The sequence below is a fragment of the Pecten maximus genome, chromosome 15, assembly GCF_902652985.1.
Source record: "Pecten maximus chromosome 15, xPecMax1.1, whole genome shotgun sequence".
Lineage (NCBI taxonomy): Eukaryota > Metazoa > Mollusca > Bivalvia > Pectinida > Pectinidae > Pecten > Pecten maximus.
The window spans coordinates 25,458,393-25,482,427 of record NC_047029.1 but is presented as its reverse complement, the minus strand read 5'-3'; the positions used below and the strand labels follow the sequence as shown (position 1 = coordinate 25,482,427).

At 34.5% G+C, this 24,035-nt stretch overlaps 1 pseudogene; it reads left to right on the top strand.

Moving 5' to 3' along the window:
• The first annotated feature begins 1,170 nt into the window (after window positions 1-1,170).
• LOC117343333 lies at window positions 1,171-22,268 on the top strand (annotated as a pseudogene).
• The last annotated feature ends 1,767 nt before the right edge of the window (window positions 22,269-24,035 follow it).

Genomic DNA, 24,035 nt, shown 5'->3' with positions numbered 1-24,035 from the left:
TTGGAATATTTTTCAAACCAGACAATCTCCAATCCATAATTTGGACAGTATCATGACATTAAGCTTTCAGGGCTTTGTTGGTCTTAACCACTTTCTCATTAGTTCAACCGAGATCTGGCGGGTACGTTTCCGTATAATGCACGCATATGGATGAACCTGTATCACCCACTGCGTAAAAATGTTTTTAAATTGTTTTTGGGTTCCGTCTGACTTCCCGAATTTTTTGTTCAAGGAAATTCTTATTTTTAATGAATAAGTGTTTTATTTTTTTCCCAAGTAAAACGAAGTTTGGGGGGGGGGGGGGGGGGGGGGTCGGTTCACAGAATAATTCACCAATCACGTTAACCAATTCTCGTCAGAAACTATTCGATTCTATTGAAAGCTCGAGAGATTCACGAGTTTTGGTGTTCTCGAGATACAAGCCATTTACAAAAGAATCGGAATACGGGATTTCAAATTTTTACCGAAATATCACTAGTTTTAAAGCAAAATATGTATGCAAGCCGATATGATATCTTATCTATCATTCGGTGTATATCTTTTATTTGTAAGAATATTTGGAACTTGAATTTTTCATAAATACATAGATAAAAGTTTGTAAGTTTAAGAAACAACAGAAACAAATTTGTCGCTTTGGCAATATTGGAAAGAAGGAGCAGACATTTTAATTTGTATAGACAGCCCTTTGCTCACATGTTAAAAGACCCCGTGTCCAAATAAAAACACGATATTAAACATTTCTAATTCTGAACATATACAGCCACTAGAAACATGACTCATAATGTACTATGAGATTACATGAATAAAAATTGTTTGGTAATGAAGAAAGGGCTTTCTTCAAGTGGAATGTTAAAATTTGCTCCGACTTGTCAAATTATTAATAACCATTCAGTATTCAGCTACATTCATGGTGGTAAAAGATAGCTGAAATATCGCTGCCTTTCGTGCACTATATTAAAAAAATTAAGATAGTATTTGGAGCGCAACAAACACAATTACCTGGCCTACTTTATAACTCTTCAGAATAGAGACCCCATGTCCACTGTCCTCAATGTGCAGCTTGGACACGCTGTATACACATGTGCTATGGTGAATGGACTTTATCTAGACCTGAGGTGTCGGCTTACTAATTTTAAACCAGTCCGAAGTTGCAGGTGACGTGAAATCATCATGTTGGATTTTGCAATATTTGCTGTGACTTTTTTGGTGACATTACTCGTATTGTTGAAACATTTCTACCCGGTAAGTAATGTGTGTAGTTAATGTTTGTACAATGTAAGTAGTGAATACGGTCTAAAATGACATACAAAGTGCATTTGTACCTGTTAATTAGACAATAATTTGCATTGATTACGTGTAGTCTTTTGTAGTCTTTAATAAACCTATAGTTTCTATTCATAACAGGAAATCATCTGATAACATACGTTAGAGACGTTCATAATTGACACTATGGAACTGTAATACACAGGTTTTCAGAGATTTATCTCTTCAAGATAGGCATCATCATTCAGTTTGATGACTTGATCCGCAAATTCATTCAAAACTTGATTTCGTAGATTTACAACATTCAGGGCAAATGTATGCATGCATTGCAAGCAATTTGTCCCAGAGAGTGTATTTCATTAATAAAAAAAACAATTCAATGAAATTCCAAAATATTTGTGCGAATTTCTGGTACCTTGTTTTTTACCGTATACGGTATGTTGTAATGAAAGTTATCTTTAAAGCCTCCCTTTTTATTTCCTACTTTGACATCTATAAGAGCGATAGTATACAATCATTGACTTTTGTTTTCGGTGTACACGAGACTATACGGACCTGGTCAAGAGTTTGTTCATTGAGGCCACAGCCCGAGGTGAACAAACTCTTGACCAGGTCCGTGTCTCGTGTACACCGAAAACAAAAGGCAATAACTGTTTTGTAATATGGCGAACTAAAACAAATGAATAAAAAAATCCCAAGGCTCCTGTCCAAATCAAATATGTTTTGTTTTAATTTAAGTCCACTCTCTACAATCTGGATCAGACTAAGTTAAGTGTATACCAGATTACTAGTTTGTATATCATCAAACGGCAATATTGTCGACAGGTTGATTGATAATTATGAATTTTAAACTTGTCGAGATGTCATTAATTTTGCAATAATAGAGAGACCTTGTTATATAATCTGTGAGTGTATTCTATATCCATTAGCAAAACATTTCTCTTTTTTATAATCAATGTATATATTGATGTGCTTGTACTGTTAGCATTAAAGGGAGATAGTTAGTATAGGCTCCGCCTGTTTCCTGATTCCCTTTGTGCTAAATCTGCACAATAAGATATTCTGAAATGAAATCAAACAGCCAATTTGAGTTTATGAGACTTTATATCATTTCCATAGATTACCTTAGCAAGGAAAATCACGCTCTAGTTAATTTTCGGCTTACCTATTTTGCCTTACCTCTGTTGTCAGGGTCAAAGCTATATAGTTTTATGTTACCAGTTTGCATGTATCTCTCATGGCTATTCATAACATACATTGCAAAAAAAAAGTTCGTCCTTTGTGAAATACGTTACTAAAGCAAAAACATAGATGGCAAGCCAACTTGACATTTGTTCAAGGAGCAATGTTAATTCAATTTGTCACAAAGTGATACTTTATATAACGTATGATATGTCTTGTATAAAATATCTTATATAAAATAAAATCATTTGGATTCTACATATGGTATCTTGTTCGTTACATAACCGTATTAGTTACAATATCATTAACTTTTAAAGGATATCATATATAGGAGATTTGACAAATTATTAAAATGAAGTCAATCTCGTTCTATATCAGATATTTTATACAGTTACGAAGATTTAAGTTATACAGGATATTTTATTTATCATGTAAGATATCTTAATTTAACTTGATGAAATACATAAACGACAAATCTCCTAGGATAAGTGCTCAGTTGGCTTGCCTTGAAACAGTGCTCAATGTTTACTGGTTTTGATGTAAAAATAACACATCTATCTAACGGAAATTCAAGCAAACTTATGATCAGTACAGAATATATCAGATGTAAGTCTAAACAGAATACAAAACAGATATGAAGAAAATAGACAATATTGAAATTAACCTGAATAGTTTGACATGGAAAGTGCAGGTCTTGCAAAAGGAAATTATTGAGAAAAAGGAAAAACAGTAGAGTTTAAAAAGACAATCATGGACCGCCATGAAATGACCTTGTGATCATTGACCCACAATTCTAGCTTCCAAACAGAAAACTAAGGATAAAACTACAGTTGTCGAGAATGATGTTGACTACAAATTCCAGATATTCCTTCATACCAGGTCTCTTCATGTCTTTCTGAGTGACATAGATAAGCTTTCCTAAGAAATTGAACGACATTTTCAAGTATCTGTACAGAGGAATATTGATGTCAAGTTCATATGCCTTTTAATTTGAACACTTTTGTGAAACATTGGGTTATAGGATCAATAGTCGGTATACGGATATGCATACGTATGCAGATACGTACACTGTATTTGCAGCATGTGGATACGTATTTTAAGTTAACGAATACATATTTTAAGTATAAGGATACGCTATCTAAGTATACAGATACTAATTTGAAACAGACAGGCCATTATTCAAAAGTTTTAAGCAAACATTACATTTTCGCTTATTGTCTATTATGCAGTATCTCGATAACCGTGATACACAAAATAGTCGTTTTTCAAACATGCTTACACTATATGTCTGAGAAATCACACACTGTGCTGGGTTTATGGACATGCTGCAATTTTCGGGAACGAAAAACGCACCATTATGCCCAGACTGATTGCTCATGATCTCTCTGATATTAATATAACTCAATATAATTGAAAACTTTTGTTTCATTGTTTGTGGAACTGAAAACATGAACTAAAAACTACTTTTCATCAAAGGTATCATTTTTGAATGGCGTCTCGTCTGAATTTGCTTGGCCACACATTTCTAAAACATAAATAAATCTTTAAGGGAGATGATCAGCCTGTTTGCGTGGTTTGCAACGAACCGTTTTCTGTTCCATGATAGAGTGTAATAATTTTCATCATATCCGTAAAAGAATCAATGGATAATTACAGCATTTTCAAGTATCTGAAGAATGTGGTTTGTATGATTTGGTTTGGTTTTGTATTGTTACACGCCAATTTAACAGCTAAGATCATCAAAGGACTGCCTCCAATGTGTACGAGATTCTTTCAGTGTTTGCGTGGCTGCGGTATATTTGTGTTTATGCTCATTGGTGCATACCAACAGAATAATATTCCTTTCACATTACAATGCCAACTGGCAAACCAATCGTCCAACACCTTAAATGCTGAGCTCCATGCAGGAGCAGAAACTACCATTTTTATTTACTCTGGTATGTTTCAGCCAGGGGAAAGAACCCCAAGCATTCCTCACAAGGGCAAAGGCTCAATGCATGGTCAAAATTGAGACATTATATTGCCTCTTACGATCAGGCAATTAGGGTATTTGTTACAATTCTTTTTAAATGTAGTTTTAGATGATACAATTAGATTGCCATTCATTTCATAAAGTGTATATTTTCAAAGGCTTGATTTTCGTGTTTGAAGTTCTATGTGTACTTCGTTAGGCCCGACATGACCAAAAATGTTGATGGGCCGATAACCGTTTTAACAATCAATTGTCGATTGTTAAAATCGACCTTCTGCTCTTTTCTGTTGTTTTTTTTTTTTTTTTTTTGTCCGTCCAACCATGTTCGATATCTTCTACTGCCGTCAATACATCGGATTCGGAAGATGAGTGTCGGAAGTCGCCATGCCCTTAATATAGCCCAAAGATTGACCTCAAAAAAAGAAAAGGGAAAATGTAGGAAAGACCTCAGAAAACAAAATTGATTGATAGAGTCGAATAAATACATTTTGAAAATGTGTAGCATATCAATACTAGTTTTGGTTGTCAATGTCAGGATTCATTTATGTAGAAGGCTATTTACCACAGAAAGACCTTGCGAATCAGGCGTCCTGACTTCCTAGGATTTATATTTCATGTATAGAGGATTTATAAATTTGCTTATCTTTAATCGTCCAAGAGTAACTATTTATTGGTAGTTATATTTCAGACGGAAAACAAAAATTGAGATAGCCGATCAGTTCTGCCAATGTAGGAAAATATGTCATTCGCCTGAAGATTATCTCTCCCTTACTTTGAATTTTTGAGTTGTTTTTTTTTTTTTTTTTTCTGTGAGATATCCTAAGTAAATACTATGAAAACTGCTCTAGAATAGGAAAACATCATTTCATTGGTATGCTTTGAATATGTTTGTAATTTCAGGGATCTGCTAAACCGAGTACTATTCCTGGTCTGAAACCTTCAACACCAGAGTAAGTAAAAATAAATGTTTAGGGAACAGGGCGATATTTTCTCGTATGTTCAACAAATAGACAGAAATCGGAATTGGGTTGCCGTTTATGAACAATCTAAAATTACAGTATCTGACATTTTTCACGCAAAAAAAAAGGTCTCCTTGACAAGGTCTGATGAAGGTCGTGATATTGCTTCAGAAATATGATATATTACTCCTAAAATAGATATACCCGGAAGGCATTTGTGCATTATCATAATTGTTGTAGTGCGAATTCTTCAGGGAAACAGACATTTTTAGATCTACTGTGACAAATCATTTTATATTAAGATGCTTTAATGATATGGGTTTTGTTAACCGATTTTTTTTTTTTTTTTTTTTTTGTGATATTTAACGCTATGCAGCACGAACTAAAACCATTGTAAATTGAATGTCTGAAGTAATTTTTGTCTTTTTTAATGTATTGCTAAATAAACGTATAGTACTGGACTTTGTCTCATTTCACAGACTTATGAACCTTCGGAGAAATGTCATTGAGAGCGTTGCAAATAACAGTTACTATAAGACTCTTTCATATGTGTGTATGTAGGATAGGGATATTCCACCCGAGGGGTCACAAAATGTGGTGAAACCCGAGGCTTGCCGAGGGTTTTACCACATTTTGTGATCCCGAGGGTGGAATATCCCTATCCTACATACACACATAATGAAAGAGTCTTTTTCTCTCATACCACTACCAAATTTCTGGAGAAAGGGTCCCTCAGCCATCCATTTTCTTCATTTTTTTATTTTTTTTATTTGACGTTTTTACTAAAAATATTTATGATATTCTGAAAGATCATACCCGATTTTGGCAAACTGTGTTTGCACACAAATTTCATTCCTTCTGTGCTTAAGTGAAAAACAAATGAACAATTCGCCGATAAAAATTGCCGTAACTTGACCGACTTTTGTTGTGGCCATGATCAAATTGTCAACATCCGAGAAAAAGAAGTTCTATCGACAATACTTTGAAAAATCCAATGCTGAAATGATTTTTTCCAATTTTACTTATGATTTGATTTGCCCCTCGACATATTTGTTCATTTCACGGAACACACTGTACTTTGTATTGTCAAGCCACATTTTTTTTTATAAAATACAAAAAAAATGTACACCGTCACTACGTGACGTCACGTCACGACTGTCATTGGAATTCCATTCATACAAATGTAGTTCAAGGCTATTGAGAGTGATGTTGATCTCGATCGCCATGACGCGGCGATGTTTCTCGGGTGGTAATTTTAAATTCACGTGTGAACCAGCGAACAGTGACTCGATACGAGTATTCGATCCTTTCTGTGACATAGGATTATATGTGTTTAACCAGTTTTCTTGATAGAATGACGAAGGTAGGTCCATCGATAACGATGAAAGGCTAGGATAACAGTTAGTTTTCCTGGTTACTCTACACAAATATACAGTAGGTCCTAGACTCTGTGTTAAAAATATAATAAATATTTCTTTATATGAATATCGAGGGGTGTCATTTGTACCGAATGTTCCAAATGCACGGGTTATATTACCAAGTTCAGTAGGCCTACTGACAGTAGAGTGAACAATCCAGGCCCCTGTGCTGACGGAAACGGAACCATTTCATCGGTTATGATGTTTGACATTTTCTTTTTTATAAACTTTTGTTTATTTATGGCTTTTATTCAACTTCCTATCGTTGCCAGGTGATTGTGTGTGTTTGCATGTTTTTAATGGCAAATGACAAACCTGTAGGGTAGGCCAGTCTTTACTGTAACTGTTACAATAGGCCTGTAGGCCTAGTCTACTATGTTATACAGTAACGAAGTTATATTTTCGCTCAGATGAAATGTCTAATCGTTTAACCGTGTAGCCCTATTAGTTTATAGCTGATATGATATATATATTTATCTCAGAATGTGTGTATTTTTATAGTTAAATCCAACGTTTCAACCGACACCGACGATATAATAAATCTAAGGACTGTCAAATGTAAATACAAGCACGAGACGTTGTAAGAGTTGTCCCCCTTGAACGTAGATTACTCCGCGCGCGTGAAATGCTATGTAAGATAGATTTATCTTACATACCTATCTTACATGGGCAAACTCTATTCAACATGGCGCGATATGAGAGAATCGATGTTCTCTCATGATAGGCCAAAGTAGCTTCCCCAGCAGCATAGATGGCACAGCCATGAATCACGACATTGTTAACACATTGATGACAAATAGAACAGATAGACTTAAATTCAATTCTCGGAATAACAATCTGGTATATTAGAATTACATGTAACAAGCTAATATTGAATAGAGTATTTTTGCACTGCGTTTATCCAGGAAAAGGTTTTAAAAAAAAACACATTTGCATCAATGAAATGTTGATTTTATAAATCTCCACAGGAAATAGTAGAATGATATAGGCAATGCTACGAAGCTTCTTGACTGACGTGCCACACACTTGTTTTATTTTGTTATATCGGAATACAAATTCGTTTTAACGGAATATTTTTTCGATTAAACGAAAGATGATTTCGTTAAAACGGAATATTATTTCGATAAAACGAAACAGGATTTCGATGAAACGAAACAATATTTCGATAATATAATTTTAGGCATGGCCTATGTGAGAGCGCAGCAATACCGGTGCCCACGGAATTCGAGAAACAAGCACACATAATCTAGTGTACTAGAATAGTAAATCCCACGTTACAAAATGAATATATTGCCAACAGATCTATACACTGGTTTGTAATAAATATATCAACAAGAATTATTATTTAGATAACTTAATACAAAAACTATTCGTAGAATAAGTCTTAAAATAGACTGATTAAGCGATGACAAGGTGACGGGACAGCAGATCTCGTAGATGAGCAGCAGACGACAACAAAAAAATTCGGAAGTCCTCTTTATTTTATGTGCTATATTTGGTAAACTTGTATGCAACTCGAACGGACCGGAGCTGCACTCGTAAAACACCGGAAATATTTTCGTTGAAAATTATACCGTTACGTTTTGAATATAAAAAATTAAGAACTTGTTCGTGATAAATTTTATTAACAAATTCTAACTAGTGTGAAGTCAAACATTTGCATATTTTTAAAATCTTGATATTTTGTAATCTCCCGCGAATGTGACTTTGAATACAGTCTTGCGCAACACTGGATATTGTCGTGACTTCCTGTTTCCGGTTACTGAGAAAGTTTTTGAACTCTAAGTATATTGGGGGAAATGGGGGGGGGGGGGGGGGGGGGTTTCCGAGACATCTCTACCATTAAGTTCGCTACGCGAACGGGCTTCGCCCGTTCGAGCTGCGCTCTCTATAACAAAATAAGATACCTCGACATATTTTCTAGGTGTGCAATACATGTGTATTACAGAGGAATCCAATCCATTATTTAAGAATATTGCAAATATGAAAAAATGGTTCAAAAATGTTAGTATGTGAACACATAGCTCAGGAATTTATCTAAGTCTAAATGGAAAAGTTTCTAATTTTCCAAAAAAAAAAAGAAAAAAGTATTCGTAAAACGATTTTCATCATTGTAATCAGTTTTATTGTTCAACAATATTTTTGATAACTATGAAGGAGTTGGTAGTCATCTAAGGAATACTACTGTGCTTTGTTTCAGTTACTTTTTTATTCATTTTACAAGTTATTGGTTTAATGATACAAAAAGCATAGTAATGACAATCGAAATAGTGATTTCATCTGTCTTAATTAAGAAATAATCCTGTCTACATCGGTTTTGGTATACATGTAATATATTCATTTACAAATTAGACATACTATCCTTCCGTTGACTATACTATATTTCATTCTCATCTCAGTCCAGATGATCTAGATCAATTAGTATGCAACTAGGACATATACTAAATAGTTTTGGTTCTAGCATAGTTGAAGACTTAGGCGATACCAGAAATTTAATTTTCTTGGTTAAATTTGCATCATGTTGGTGATGTTCAAATAATTTTGTCAGGCGACGTTCAGTTCAGGTCCAAAATACAGTATCGACGTCTGTTGAACTCCAATTTATTTTGATTGTTTCCTACTTGCTGTTTATACGAAAGGGAAAACCCAGTAGACATTGGAAGGCATTCTTATTTCTATTAAAAAGTTTCTGACATGTCCAGGTTACCGATACAGACCCATTTGGCTGATTGATCTGTTTATTATTTTACAATATGTAAAAAGACTTGTTCTAAAATAGTAAGCAAACTTTAAGACCAAATATTACTTACATACTTTTGATAACTTTTAGGATATGATGAACACCAAAGTCAATGCCAGTTTAACACAGTTTATATGCTCTCTGCAGATACGGTAATATGTCAGACATCAAACGGGCCGGAAGTCTTCACGAGTTCTTGTTGGACCTACACAAGAAATTCGGTTCCATGGTCTCATTCTGGATTGGCCGGTAATATATTGTCAGTATCTCGTCACCAGAACTCTTCAAAGAACACCAGGGAGTCTTTGATAAACCTCGTGAGTGTGTTTGTTTACTCGCAGAAAAAGAAAAGTTTTGTACTTTGATATACATCCCAGCCCAGGACTAGACCGAAGGAGATAAGTGTGTGTTACAAAAACCAATCTAGTTTATCTAAGATATCCTATGCAATTGTTTTTGGACAAGTCGGACAAACAATGATTATATATTTCATAAAAAAGACCTAATTCTTCATTTCCAGCAAGCTTGTTCAAAATATTCGAGCCTTTTGTCGGGCCCAAGTCCATTCTTTTTGCTAACAAAACTGATGGACGAACAAGACGGCATGTGTATGGTGGAGCATTCTCTTACGACACGATAAAAAGTTACTACCAAACCTATCAGGATGTAAGAAGAACGTTTTTTCTTTCTTTCTTTCTTTCTCATTCCTTTCTTTCTTTCTTTTTTTCTTAGAAATATTTTATAAGTCAATATTTAAACTAGTAAATATTAGATCAATATTTCAAAAATACCGTACTAAGTTTCAGCTCAACCGAGCACATAATTTAATTATGCACAGAAGATCATTAAAGATGTAAATTAGAAAGAAAAAAACCGTCTAATAAAGAAACGTTATCATCTCAAAATAAATCTCACAGAGACAATATCTTATATATGAATATTCTTATACATGTATATACATTACAACTTGCATTATAATATGGTATGTGAAGCATAACTACTGAATGTTACCAAAGCCTGTTATTAATTTATTTTATTTTTTAATTGTTTTTAAAATAAAACCCAATCCCCCTTACTTATTATCAAGTGTGATATTTTACAATGTGGGTATAAAATCTCTTTTTTGTATTTTGTTGTTGTTTTTTTTTTTGGGGGGGGGGGGGGGGGGGGGGGTTACACAAATTCATACTAAAATACTCTTCCTGTGTTAAGGTGTCTGACGAGCTGGCTAAGAAGTTCATAGTCGAGGAAGAACGTGTTCCATTGTCAACGCACATGTTTGCGTACTCTCTGAAGGTAGCACTTATCACAATGTTTGGAGAAACTTTTTCTGATGATGATGACATAGTGAAGTTTCAACATTGCTTCCAAGTAGTAAGTATATCCGCGACTACGATGTCGTAAGTTTAGTCCAGACCACCGATGGTGTATGTTAAATTTAGTCGAGATTACGACGTTGAAAGCTTAATGGTAACTGCGATGTTTTAAATAATCCAGACCACCGATGTTGAATGTTTAGTCGAGATTACGACGTTGAAAGCTTAGTGGTAACTGCGATGTTTTAAATAATCCAGACCACCGTTGTTGTAATTTTAGCCGAAACTAGGATGTTGAAATTTTAGCCGGGAATACGAATTTTTGAGTTTAGCCGAAACTACGTTGTTGTACTTTTAGTCAAGACAATGATCTTATAAGCTTAGCCGAGATAACGATGTTGTAAGTTTAGCTTATATTACGATGTTGTAAGGTTGCCTGATACTGCCGATGTTGTAAGTTAAATCAAGACTACGGTGTTGATAGTTACATTAAATGCATCATCAGAACTTTTTATCTGTTGATATATATACTTACAGGTCTGGTCAGACATGGAGAGACGATTAACAGAAAATGTACCGGAGGAGGGCAGTGAAAGGGCAAACGCATTTAACGAAGGTAGAAAAAAACAAACTGATGCGGTTATGATATTTGTAATCGAATAACCTGTATTACAATTTCCCTTGCAAATGTAATCCAGATAAATTCTAGCTGCTTCCTGCTGACTATGGAGAATTTCCCTTTAGCTCATTCGGTAGTGTGTTAGTCTAGTGCAACCGGGGTTCCTGAATTGGTCTACGGCACAGGCATTGAAAAACATTTAAATGCATATGACCTCTGTATCATTGGGGCTCATGAAAGACATGTTGAGGAATTAAAGTTTGTACAAATGTGCCATTAAATGTGACATTGAAAAATAAACGACAATATAGAGTGATGATTATCGGACAAATTTAAGATACAGGCATTCGCCTCTTTTTCTGTATATAGATATATATAATTAAAAATATATAATGTCCTTGTGATGGATATACATAGTAATAATAATAAAAAAGCACAAACCAGAAATTCACACTAGCGCTTTCAACATGCTTTGAGAGCAAACTCTTCAGGTGTAATGAAAGGATTTATTTGTGACGTCATCACTGTGTGTCATGGTTACGTCAAAACAACATAGATTGATGACGTCATAAAAGATAATGATCAAAATACACATCAATACAAAATTGATGACGTCAAAATAAAAAGATACACAATTAGAAATTATGGTAATGGAAAACAACTGCTTTTACAGTAACATTGATTTGGAATTACACAGAACTACATGAATGGCAATGCATTCTCATTTCTGGATGTTTTAGTAGAATTGAAAGATAACATTATTACTACTGATCTATATTGTAAACCAACAGATTCCCATAATCATTTAGATTTTTATTCTAGTCATCCTAAACATACAAAACTCAATGTACCATTTAATCTTACATCTAAATTAGTTACTATTGTGAGTGATAATAACAGATTAGAGGAACGACTTTGTGATTTAGTTGTGTTTTTGAAACAACAGCATTACCCTACTGAGATAATTTTGAATGGAATAAAGAAAGCTAAGGAAAAGGGACCTTTCACTTCCCATGTGGCAAGCCAAAAGAACACAGACATTTTACCTTTTGTTTCTACATACAATCCAAACAATTTTAACATTTTTCCAATCATTAGAAGTTGTGAGGATTTTCTTAAGAATAGCGACAAGATGAAACAGGTATTAGACAGAAATAAAATCACAAATTGTAAGCGACAACCAAGAAATTTGAAACGTTTATTATGCCGTTCAAAGTTTGATTCTGAACAGCAAATTCCATGTATATCTAAATGTGGTAGACCTAGATGTGGTACATGTAAAAGTATCATAGAATGTTCCAATTTTACGTTCAAAAATGGATTTAAATTTCAAATCAAAGCAAATATGAATTGTATATCTAAAAATGTTATCTATGCTACGATTTGCAAAAAATGTTCAGAATTTTACATTGGCCAGACGGGCAACGAAATTAGAAAACGTATGACAGTACATAGACAGCAAATAAGAACAGACAATCTAAGATTTTTAACAGTTAGTAAACATATGTACCAATGTTCTAAAAGTGAGTTTTATGTTTTAACTATATACCAAATGTCTAGCTCAGATGCTATAGAAAGAGAATCAAAAGAAAATATGTTTATTAATCTATTAAAACCAAGTCTTAATTCATGTAGTTCTGTGTAATTTCAAATCAATGTTACTGTAAAAGCAGTTGTTTTCCATTACATAATTTCTAATTGTGTATCTTTTTATTTTGACCTCATCAATTTTGTATTGATGTGTATTTTGATCATTGTCTTTTATGACGTCATCAATCTATGTTGTTTTGACGTAACCATAACACACAGTGATGACGTCACAAATAAATCCTTTCATTACACCTGAAGAGCTTGCTCTCAAAGCATGTTGAAAGCGCTAGTGTGAATTTCCGGTTTGTGTTTTTTATCATTATTACTAGATATATATATATATATTTGTTTAATATATATATATACATATTTTTTTTTCAAGGACTCAAAACCGCTCAGTGTCTTATTACGAAGGTTATAAAACAGCGCCGAGACAATCCCCCGATCCAAGGAAAGGAACTGGTCATAGACTCCATAATTAAACTCTCCGGTGGTGACGATGAACTTATCATAAGTGATGCCATCACTTTCGCTGTAGGAGGATTCCATACGACAGCCAACGGTAGGACAGTATGTTTCTATCTGGTTATAATGAAGGCAAATACAGGTTTGTGTGTGTCTCTCTGGCGACCATAACAACTGCGATACGTTTGTACGTATCTCAACAGTGAGAATGACGTCATCGGTATATTCATATTTGTTTCTAGGTTAGACTGAAGTCACAGGTGTTTTTATGTGTGCTTTTGAGTGGGAATGACGTCATTGGTAGTTGTGTGCGTGTCTATGAATTAAGCAATACGTCCAAGATAGTGTTTTTGTCTCTACAGTGTGAATGACGTCAGCAGTTTTCACTTCAAATGTCGATCGTACACAACATTTTTAAAACTTTACACAGATTTTATTAGTAAGAATAAACATATTATATCCGTGTGTAGGTAAAGAGGAAGTGCTTGTACATGATATATTATGAACGCAAACATATTTATTTTATATTCACATAATTTAATCACACTATCAAGGTCTCCACAAACTTTGATGCGAAAATATGGTATAATTACATGAATGCTAGCACCAGCAAATTTGTATTAATGAGAGATGGCGATGTATGTTTGAACCTTTGATCATATTCCTTTTATCAATGAGAAGTAGGACATATGTCTATGTATTTATGTTAAGCTCTGCTTACTTTGCTGTTATTGTTTCAGTACTTACCTGGGGGTTCTATTTCCTGGCTACTCACCCCGAGGTACAGGAGAAAGCGTTCCAGGAAATCAAAAAGGAACTCCGAAACCAGGAAGTGGATCATACCAACATCGAAAGTCTCCTGTAAGTCTCTTTAAGATGTAGATCATACCTTTTTTTTATTCTGACCAATTTTGCAGTAGAAAGTCATAACAGTATGTTCACCGGTGACAAAATACTAAATTTGACCTTGTTCATAAGTAAAGAATTACAACATTAGGCTTTCACATTTAACCTATCGGGCCTTGAGACCTTTACCTTTGATCAGGACCTTATGGAGGTTGACTTATGATATCATTCCATACACTGTTTTCTTCGTAATTACTGAACAAAATGTTCATTAGAGAAAAGCTATGAAACTGACCTGGGGTCAAAAGTCAAATGTGAAAAGATACAAAATTTGGCCTTGACCTTATGACATTGACTTTTTAATTTGACATCAATTTTAAGACTTCGTGTTTCTATATTGCCAATCTGTATGTTGCATTTCATCAACGTAAAGTACCATGTGCCTTATTCTATGATAAGTATTCCTTGCGCTATTTTTAGGAACAAAGACATTGTCCGTGACACAAGGAACCTTTAAACGCCTAATGCACTAAATTTTGAGATAATCTCAGAAAACGAAAGTGCGGATGGACAGACAGAAGGGAGGACGGACACATTCATTATTACAGGCCACTTAGAGGTTCACTTTTTGTCAGTTGCGAGTTACAAAATGCGAGTTGCGAGTTGGAAAATGCGAGTTGCGAGTTGCAAAATGCGAGTTGCGAGTTACAAAATGCGAGTTGCGAGTTGCAAAATGCGAGTTGCGAGTTACAAAATGCGAGTTGCGAGTTGGAAAATGCGAGTTGCGAGTTACAAAATGCGAGTTGCGAGTTGGAAAATGCGAGTTGCGAGTTGCAAAATGCGAGTTGCGAGTTACAAAATGCGAGTTGCGAGTTGCAAAATGCGAGTTGCGAGTTGCAAAATGCGAGTTGCGAGTTGCAAAATGCGAGTTGCGAGCTACAAAATGCGAGTTGCGAGTTGCAAAATGCGAGTTGCGAGTTACAAATGCCTTATTTATGTTTCTTTAAAAAAAGTGTTGGTCTTTAAAACATACATCCCCAGAAAGCATGTGATTGTCATCGTATATATTGATATATTGAAGAGACCATTTATTACAATAATATAGCGATAGTTTCTGATTCAGATAGAATATATAACCATGCAAAGATTATACTGTACAAATGTTTAACTTTTGTGTCACAAATGCAACGTGTACTGTACTGTTTTGGGGCCTACTGAAGCTACGCATTAACCGAGCGGCTTCGCGCAATAACCATCATAATTATCGCGAAATGAAGAACGTTTAACGATCAATTAACATTGAATTAAATAAAATTCTATTATTTTACTTATTTATCAATGCGCCATTGTTCAGGCCGCCGTTGTTACGTATCACATTTACGATGGATGTGTTTGTGTCTAATGATTTCACTCTGCCGTGATTTTCGCCGATATTGACTCGAATAGTTCGAACTCGCGCTTATTTTCTGAAGCATAATTTCGAATAATTCGAACCGGTTCGTCAATATTTATTTAATTTTGTTCGAACTAATCGGAGGTTTACCGTACATCGTAGTTAGTAAACTACTATTTGTAACTAGGAAATGGCAGTCGTCGTCGCTAGTCATTTTCTATGAAACATACATGTACATTTACTAGCACCGTGCCAGAAGTGTAATTTTTTTTTTCATGCATTTTCCACCTTTTATTTAGTGTTAACTTTTATTGTTTCATACAGACAAAATACAACAAATATCGCTTCAGGACTGAACAGGATATGGACTGTACCTTTACTGAGAAACAATAACGTTTCAGAAAATACATCAATTACAATGAATTGAACTCTTGTTACATCAATAATTTATTCTATTTTATCAAAATGTATAGCCAGGATTTGCGTGATAGTTTGAAAATATGGACGGTGTATACCATTTTACTGCCTAAATCTTCTGCTGGATTTTATATACAAAATGTACTTTGTATCAATTGTGTTTGTTACCGTGCCGCTAACGATTGCTCTTTCTCCATATTAACAAAATGAAAATATGAATTTTCAAATTAAGAGCAAAAGACAAAAGTTTTCCGAGAATACAACATGCGGATGTGAAAATCTAGAGGATATTTTTCAGATTAAGATAACTTCTACCTATAGTGTTTCACCTATTGCTCGCCTGTACAGAACCGATGTTTACACTGTCTCTGTTCTTGATACGAATGAAATTATCTTGAGGATGAATCATTTTATGTCTTTATGTTCAATAATTAAAAGCTATTGACGCTATGAGTTGTATCTAATAATTCAGAAACGATTAACGATGATTCGTGTATTGTTGTAAGATATACAACTCGGATTCGGATATTTTGTATTTAAATAAATAACGAAGGCCGCAGTTATTTCTTAAAATTGCAAAATATCCGAATCCGAGTTGTATATCCTGCATATCCTCGATTAATAGTAAATTGTGTTCAGGATTGTGCATAGAGTTTTTGTCACATGTCGACTCCCTATTTTTCAGGTTTAACTGATTTCCATATAAGGACATAAGATAATTTACTTCACGTTCTAGTAACCAATGATACATTGCATTTATTTGCTGCTAAGAGTCTGCTAAAAGTATATCTTTTTCCCGGTTTCGGAGAATACACGGAGTATATGTTGACAGGTTGTCTGCCTCGTGCGTTGGCAATAGCCAATCAGATAGGGCCATGGGTTAGGTGTAGATCGGGTATAGGTTGGGTAGTCATTCTAGCTCAGAACGTCGCACATGTAGTACGGCAAAATGGAAATTTTGCATACAGTAGATATATTGCATTTATAGAGGCATGTTTGGGTGTCGCTAAATGGTTAGAAATCCCAGCTGAAAAAAAAACAAAAAAACTTAAGCATTGTCGGGCTGGCACACCTTCTATTCTCCTATAAATAGGTTTCAGTTTGGGTGGCGCGCTTGGTTTTTTAGGATTTTAATGCGACAACCTGTGAGAGGGAATGAGAAGGAGAAACATTGAGACGTGTCCAATGTACTTTACTTACGATTTTTGAATAAACGCCGTCTCCGTCCGTACTAGCGGTCGAGCATATGTGTTGATTTTTGATAAATATATATATACATATTGTATGTATATATACGTGTAGGGAGTATATAGAGGACCCGCTTTTATCAGCAGAATTCTCATATAGTTCTTATTTTATTTTCATTTTATTGGCTTTGCATATACCTATACAAGTCTCTGATAAAAGTAATTGACATAATTTTTAATAAGTATAACGACAGTGTAATTGCTTATAACATAAATGTTTTATCATGGCCTTAGCTATGCTTATACAGACATATAGGCGTGATATTCTGCAAAGGTAAGTGTGTTTACTGGTGTAACATACAGGTAACGGTACACGTGTACAGGTGACAGCTCCAGCGTCTGACCGGGTCCACCCAGCCAAACTCGGTCAGTCGTCACTGATGTGTGTTTGTGTCCATGTTTCTGGTAACATACAGGTAATGTGTACATGTGTATATGACCGGTCTTCCTGAAGAAGTCGCACAGTGGGAAGTTCGGTTAGGGGATACACTTCACTGTTTAAAATGATAATCTCAAAGAAAACAGTAAGCACAGGTGTCCATGTAATTAACAATGGGTGACTGGACAGGTTTGAAAGAAGACTGGCACTTTCGGAGTGAAACGGAGGAAAGCAACTCTTAAAGATGATAATTACTGTATATTTTAGGAAATCCAAAGGAAGAACGCTGATATTTTTATATAGTTTTTATTATTACCGTATATAGCACCTCCGAAGGCAATTGTTGAATACATATTTTCTTTCTCTGTATACCACTTTCGGTAAAGATAAGATGAATCGAGGGTTTCTTTGAAAATGCGAGTTGCGAGTTAGAAAATGCGAGTTGCGAGTTGCAAAATGCGAGTTGCGAGTTACAAAATGCGAGTTGCGAGTTGCAAAATGCGAGTTGCGAGTTACAAAATGCGAGTTGCGAGTTGCAAAATGCGAGTTGCGAGTTACAAAATGCGAGTTGCGAGTTGCAAAATGCGAGTTGCGAGTTGCAAAATGCGAGTTGCGAGTTACAAAATGCGAGTTGCGAGTTGCAAAATGCGAGTTGCGAGTTACAAAATGCCATTATTAATGTTTCTTTAAAAAAAGTGTTGGTCTTTAAAACATACATCCCCAGAAAGCATGTGATTGTCATCGTAGGCTTCATTTTATCGCTAAAACTTTGTGCAACCGACATTGTTTTCTTGTGTACTTTCACATATATACGTAGAAAAACATAGAAATGTTTTTTTAATAATCAGTAGTCATAAAGTCTACTTATATCTGTATTACTTCGGTTACTGAATTCAACATAACGTTACAGTAAAAAAGTCTATCACAGAGTTAGTATCATGGTTGTATCTGTTGTATCATGTCAGGAATTTTGATTTGACATGTAATGAGTCGAAATGACTTCCACAAGCCGGAATTAATTATTGTTAAGTGAAAGTAGAATTTTCTATTGTATCAGTTAACAAAAGATTGTCACACCTTACCATTGGATGGGGCGAACAGTAGTTGTACTTATTGTCTCGTTCACTTTCTTTGTAAATCAATTCATTTGAAAGATTACGTGAGCGGGTGTTGACCCAATTAGGTCACAAGCATCCTTTAAGGAAGAGGAACACATGTGTTCATGGCAATCCAAGGTGCTCATTCAGCCTCTCCTTACATTAAAATGACCGCTGTCCTCGACGCTTGACTGGGGAAATCCTTGAGACATCAGTGTATAAAAATCACTCGTCGCACATATTTTTATCGGGAGATTTTTCACGAAGCCGGAAACAACCAAACTACAAAAACGTATACTATACTACACTACACATAAACTACACACATGGCCGTTGTTTACATTCCGTGTATACGTGAACTTGCCTTAGCATATATTTCAATATATTAGCAAACTTTTCTCGTAATAACTGCCGAATATAATCAGACACAGAACTAAATACATGTACTTAATTTTAAAATAAATCAATATTAAATATGCATTAAATGTTGAAAAAAAATCTTTTAGAAATGACCAAGAAAAATTAAATTGTATTATTCTTTAAAACATAACAACATGTGAATAAAATTAATTTTGTTGATTCGAACCCAGAACCTTCGGGTCACTAAAGCGATGGTTCTACCATATGAGCTATACGGACTTATATCTAGGAGAGGCTCATGTAATCAATTTTAGTCAGTCTGGTTAATGCGAAAATTGAAATATTTTATCACCTACTTTTTTTTTCAATTTTAGATACCAGGGCATCGGATGACCACTCTTTAAAAATAGGATTTTAGTTTGTTTTGGCACATAGCTCTGCCCATTTGTTTATTACCAGTTTATAAGTTTTAGCGATAAAATGAAGCCTACGATGACAATCACATGCTTTCTGGGGATGTATGTTTTAAAGACCAACACTTTTTTTAAAGAAACATTAATAATGGCATTTTGTAACTCGCATTTTGCAACTCGCAACTCGCATTTTGTAACTCGCAACTCGCATTTTGCAACTCGCAACTCGCATTTTGCAACTCGCAACTCGCATTTTGCAACTCGCAACTCGCATTTTGTAACTCGTAACTCGCATTTTGCAACTCGCAACTCGCATTTTGCAACTCGCAACTCGCATTTTGCAACTCGCAACTCGCATTTTGTAACTCGCAACTCGCATTTTGCAACTCGCAACTCGCATTTTGTAACTCGCAACTCGCATTTCGCAACTCGCAACTCGCATGTTCCAACTCGCAACTCGCAACTCGAAGAAAAGAAACCCTCGCCACTTACGGTGCGGAACCTAATAAAACCAAATAGTGTCAGCTTCATATCGGTTTTGGTTCACCCCTTTGTATTTACGACAACATTAACGATTGCAATACGAATTAAAAAGTGCCCAAGAAATGCATTACAAAATAAAGGATTGTATTGATTGACGATTCAGTGATTTGAATTCGTATTAATGATTTTGTAGCTATATGCGACAGATTGTGAATGAGACGCTAAGATGTGCCACCATCGCCCCGTATGCCGCTCGTTTTTGATTCGGAACTCGGAGGGCACAAGATACCAAAGAATGTAAGATTAATCAGAGGAAAGAGAATATTTAAGAAAAGGCTGTGCTTTACATAAATATTTTGAACAGATATTATTATTTGCCTTACCCAACTGACAAAGGTATTATCTCACACTGGCAATAGTATTGATAGTTGTTTAATTCCAGTCATCTAATCAGTTGTCAGCTGCATAATCTGGCAACTTTTCATGAACCAAAAAAGTTGAAACAGACTGTGGTGTCTCTTTGAGCAGGACACTTTACCCCAATATCTTACTGGATAGGATGCAACGTGCCTCTAGTATATTGTTTAGTGAAGAAGCCACTTTCTACTACAACTACAAGGACTACAATGACGATAGTTGTTCAGTTGCGACAAATCTAGAAAATAAAAAAGAAATATAAATAAAGATAAACCAGTTAGAAATCAAACCCTTCATCAACCGAAAAACAAAAAGCCTTTGATAAAAGGTTAAACCACACACCTTAGATCTTCTGCCGATTGAAATACCCAAAAAAATGTATCATAATGCCTATAATTGTCAGATCTTGATACAAAATGCATATCAAAAGCACGCCTTGTCCACTTTGAATGTAATTATTTAAATCTCTCTCCACAGACGCCTGTGATCCAAGCCTTGGGAGTAGCGCTGAAGAACGAGAAGTATTGGCCCCTCCCAAATGAGTAAGTTTGTCTGATTGCCATCAAGACGCTCTTTGACAGATATGTCAAAACTGCAATATCATTCAAAGAAAGGCCAGAAAGCGAATCTAACCTTTCTTCAAATCATGGCTTTTCGAGGATCAATGAGAGTATGGTTTCGATTTGACTGTTTATTTTGCAAAATTTACGATACCAGTTCATCTGTTGGTCAAAGAATGACATGTATCTTATTAATTCATAATATTTAGACTTACTGTACTATCCTGTGACAAAGACGGCAATTTTTTATTTAAAGTTTATATAAGGACCCCAAGGACAGGATATTCCATGGCAATTTCCACAGATCATTCAACTGAAATAAAGATATTTTCACATTTTACAAAAATAAAACTAATGATTAAATCAGATTGTCTTTTACAGCTACATATAACCTCAAATATGTTTTATGTACTTTTTAAGAGTTGTAAAGCTTTTTTTGTTTTGTAAAATGAATTGTAAAAAAAACCCAAAGATATTGATACTTGAATTGCCTACTGATGGTCCAAATCTAAGTTATTTCCTTTGATATACATGTAGATAGAAAAATCTGACATTACTGCAGTCTTTCAATCCGACACCAACGTTGTAGAAATTATGAAAACACGTATGAATATTTCTTATCTCAGAGAGGTTTTTTTTTACAAAATTAAGAAAGACAAAAAATATGTGTAAGCAAATCTATTTTTCCTTGGTAACGAAACAAAATTTTAGACATTATGTATAATGGCTCTATGACCATAACTTTCAATGGTAGATCCTTATTTTTGCCGGGGTCTTTGGAACATTGATATCGTAGTATTTTTTACAGGTAAGAAGTTGATTAATACATCGGTATCAAAATCTTATTTTTTCTGTAAACATTGTAAAGATTTTACATTCTAGATTTGACCCGGACCGCTTCAGCCCAGAAAACATAAAGAATAGACCACCTATGTCGTTCCAGCCATTTGGATTTGCCGGAAGGCGTGTCTGCCCTGGATATCGGTTTGCCTATGCAGGGGCAACAGTCTGTCTGGTGACCTTGCTAAGTAAATTCAAAATCAAATTAGTGGGTGATCACGTGGCTAACCCCGTTTATGGACTGGCCACTCACCCAGAGGAGGAAATATGGGTCAACATTGAAAAGCGATGATTTGTATAGGTCAATAGCATCTAATGAAAACAGGCTTTAAATAGAAAGTGATGATGAAGGGAGATTTTTGTGTTTTATGTAACAGACATTTCGTACCGTGAGCATAATGTACTGCTATAATGATCTACATATATATGAGGAGTGTACATGGTATATATTGATTGACACAAAGTGTTTTTGCAATTATTATATATTCCAATCAGAGTATACTTAAAATGTCTTTTAAATTATTTAATGTAAAAAATCTCTTCTGACCGATATATTTTCAAAATGTGTAAAATATTTAATTATGATTATCAAAAGTAGATAGGCATCAAAATTCTTTATTTGACAAAGCATAATAACCATATGGCGGATTAATGATATGCAATATTAGTTTGATATATTACTTTTTCCAAAAAAAGCAGGCCAAGATTCACGTATATAATTATTTTAATTGAAAGGCTCTCTTCAGGATACATTTTTGTTTTTAACTTTTTTAATATTTATTGCTCGAATGTGTGGTCATATTGATAGAAATGTATGGGCGTTTTAGACTGGCCGACGTCTTTGACTGCTACTGGTATACACACATTTCATGATTTAGCAATATGGTCAACAAAACTAGGTGGCTTCCAAAATGTATCGAACACTAAAACAAGTATACTTGACCATGATTCAAGCTAGTGTATGTTAACCTAGAGCAGATTCCCGTTTAACGTTTTTGCAATCATATCATCAACTAGATTTTTATGATGTCTCAATTGTGTATTCATATCTGTTCAATTGCACCAGAGTAGCGATTTATAGCCCTTCAAAGCCATCACATGATTCCCTTATCCAACGATGTAACGTGAAGAAGGAATGTCATAAACCGGTAGTAAATACTTACAATTAATATTAATATCTATATACTGTATTTAGTATATCAACACTTATTATTTTCTTGTATATACCTAACCCAAATATCACAACATTTTGAAGTCATGTGCGTTGAGGCATGCGGACGGCCAATGTACCGGGTGATTTGATTTGAATAACTTGCTATTATTTTACATGTTCTATGGCAGTATGATTTTAAGCTTGTGAGAAAGGCTCGAAATGCTTTAATAGCTGCATCTGGTTTTTGTCTGGATAAAGAAAAGAAAAGTATATTATACTCATTTTGTTTGTGTGGTAGGTAGCTTTATCTGGAAAACGTTACTACAATCCTGTGTTTTAGAAATGTGAAAGATGAGATTGGTACAATCTATACTCCTTTCTTAATTGAAGCACAGTAATAACATATTTTTCATATTTATCTATTCTAGACAAAGCAACATTTCACTTATATGTTCTCCGAAATGATCGCTGCTGGGTATTAACACAGACTTTCTTTGGTTATCTAAGTCCGCACTAGAAAAATGTATATAAAATTTGCCTACGGTCACATATACATTTATCGCACTACATTATATGGCAAGTCAAGTTGTCATTTATTCGCGGAGCAATGTTGATCCAGTATTTTACCAAATTATATCAGATATCTTATATAATATATCACATATCTTTTATGTTTATAAGATATCTTACTTAAACTTTATAAGATATCATATAATATATAAGATATCTCATAAAAGATATAATATATCTTATATCTTTTATAAAATATCATAACTTTTATAAGATATCTTTTATAAGGTAACTTATATCTTTTATAAGATTTCTTATAAACTTTTCTTTATAAGATATCTTATAAAGTATATAAGATATCTCATAAAAGATAAAACATATCTTATATAATGTATA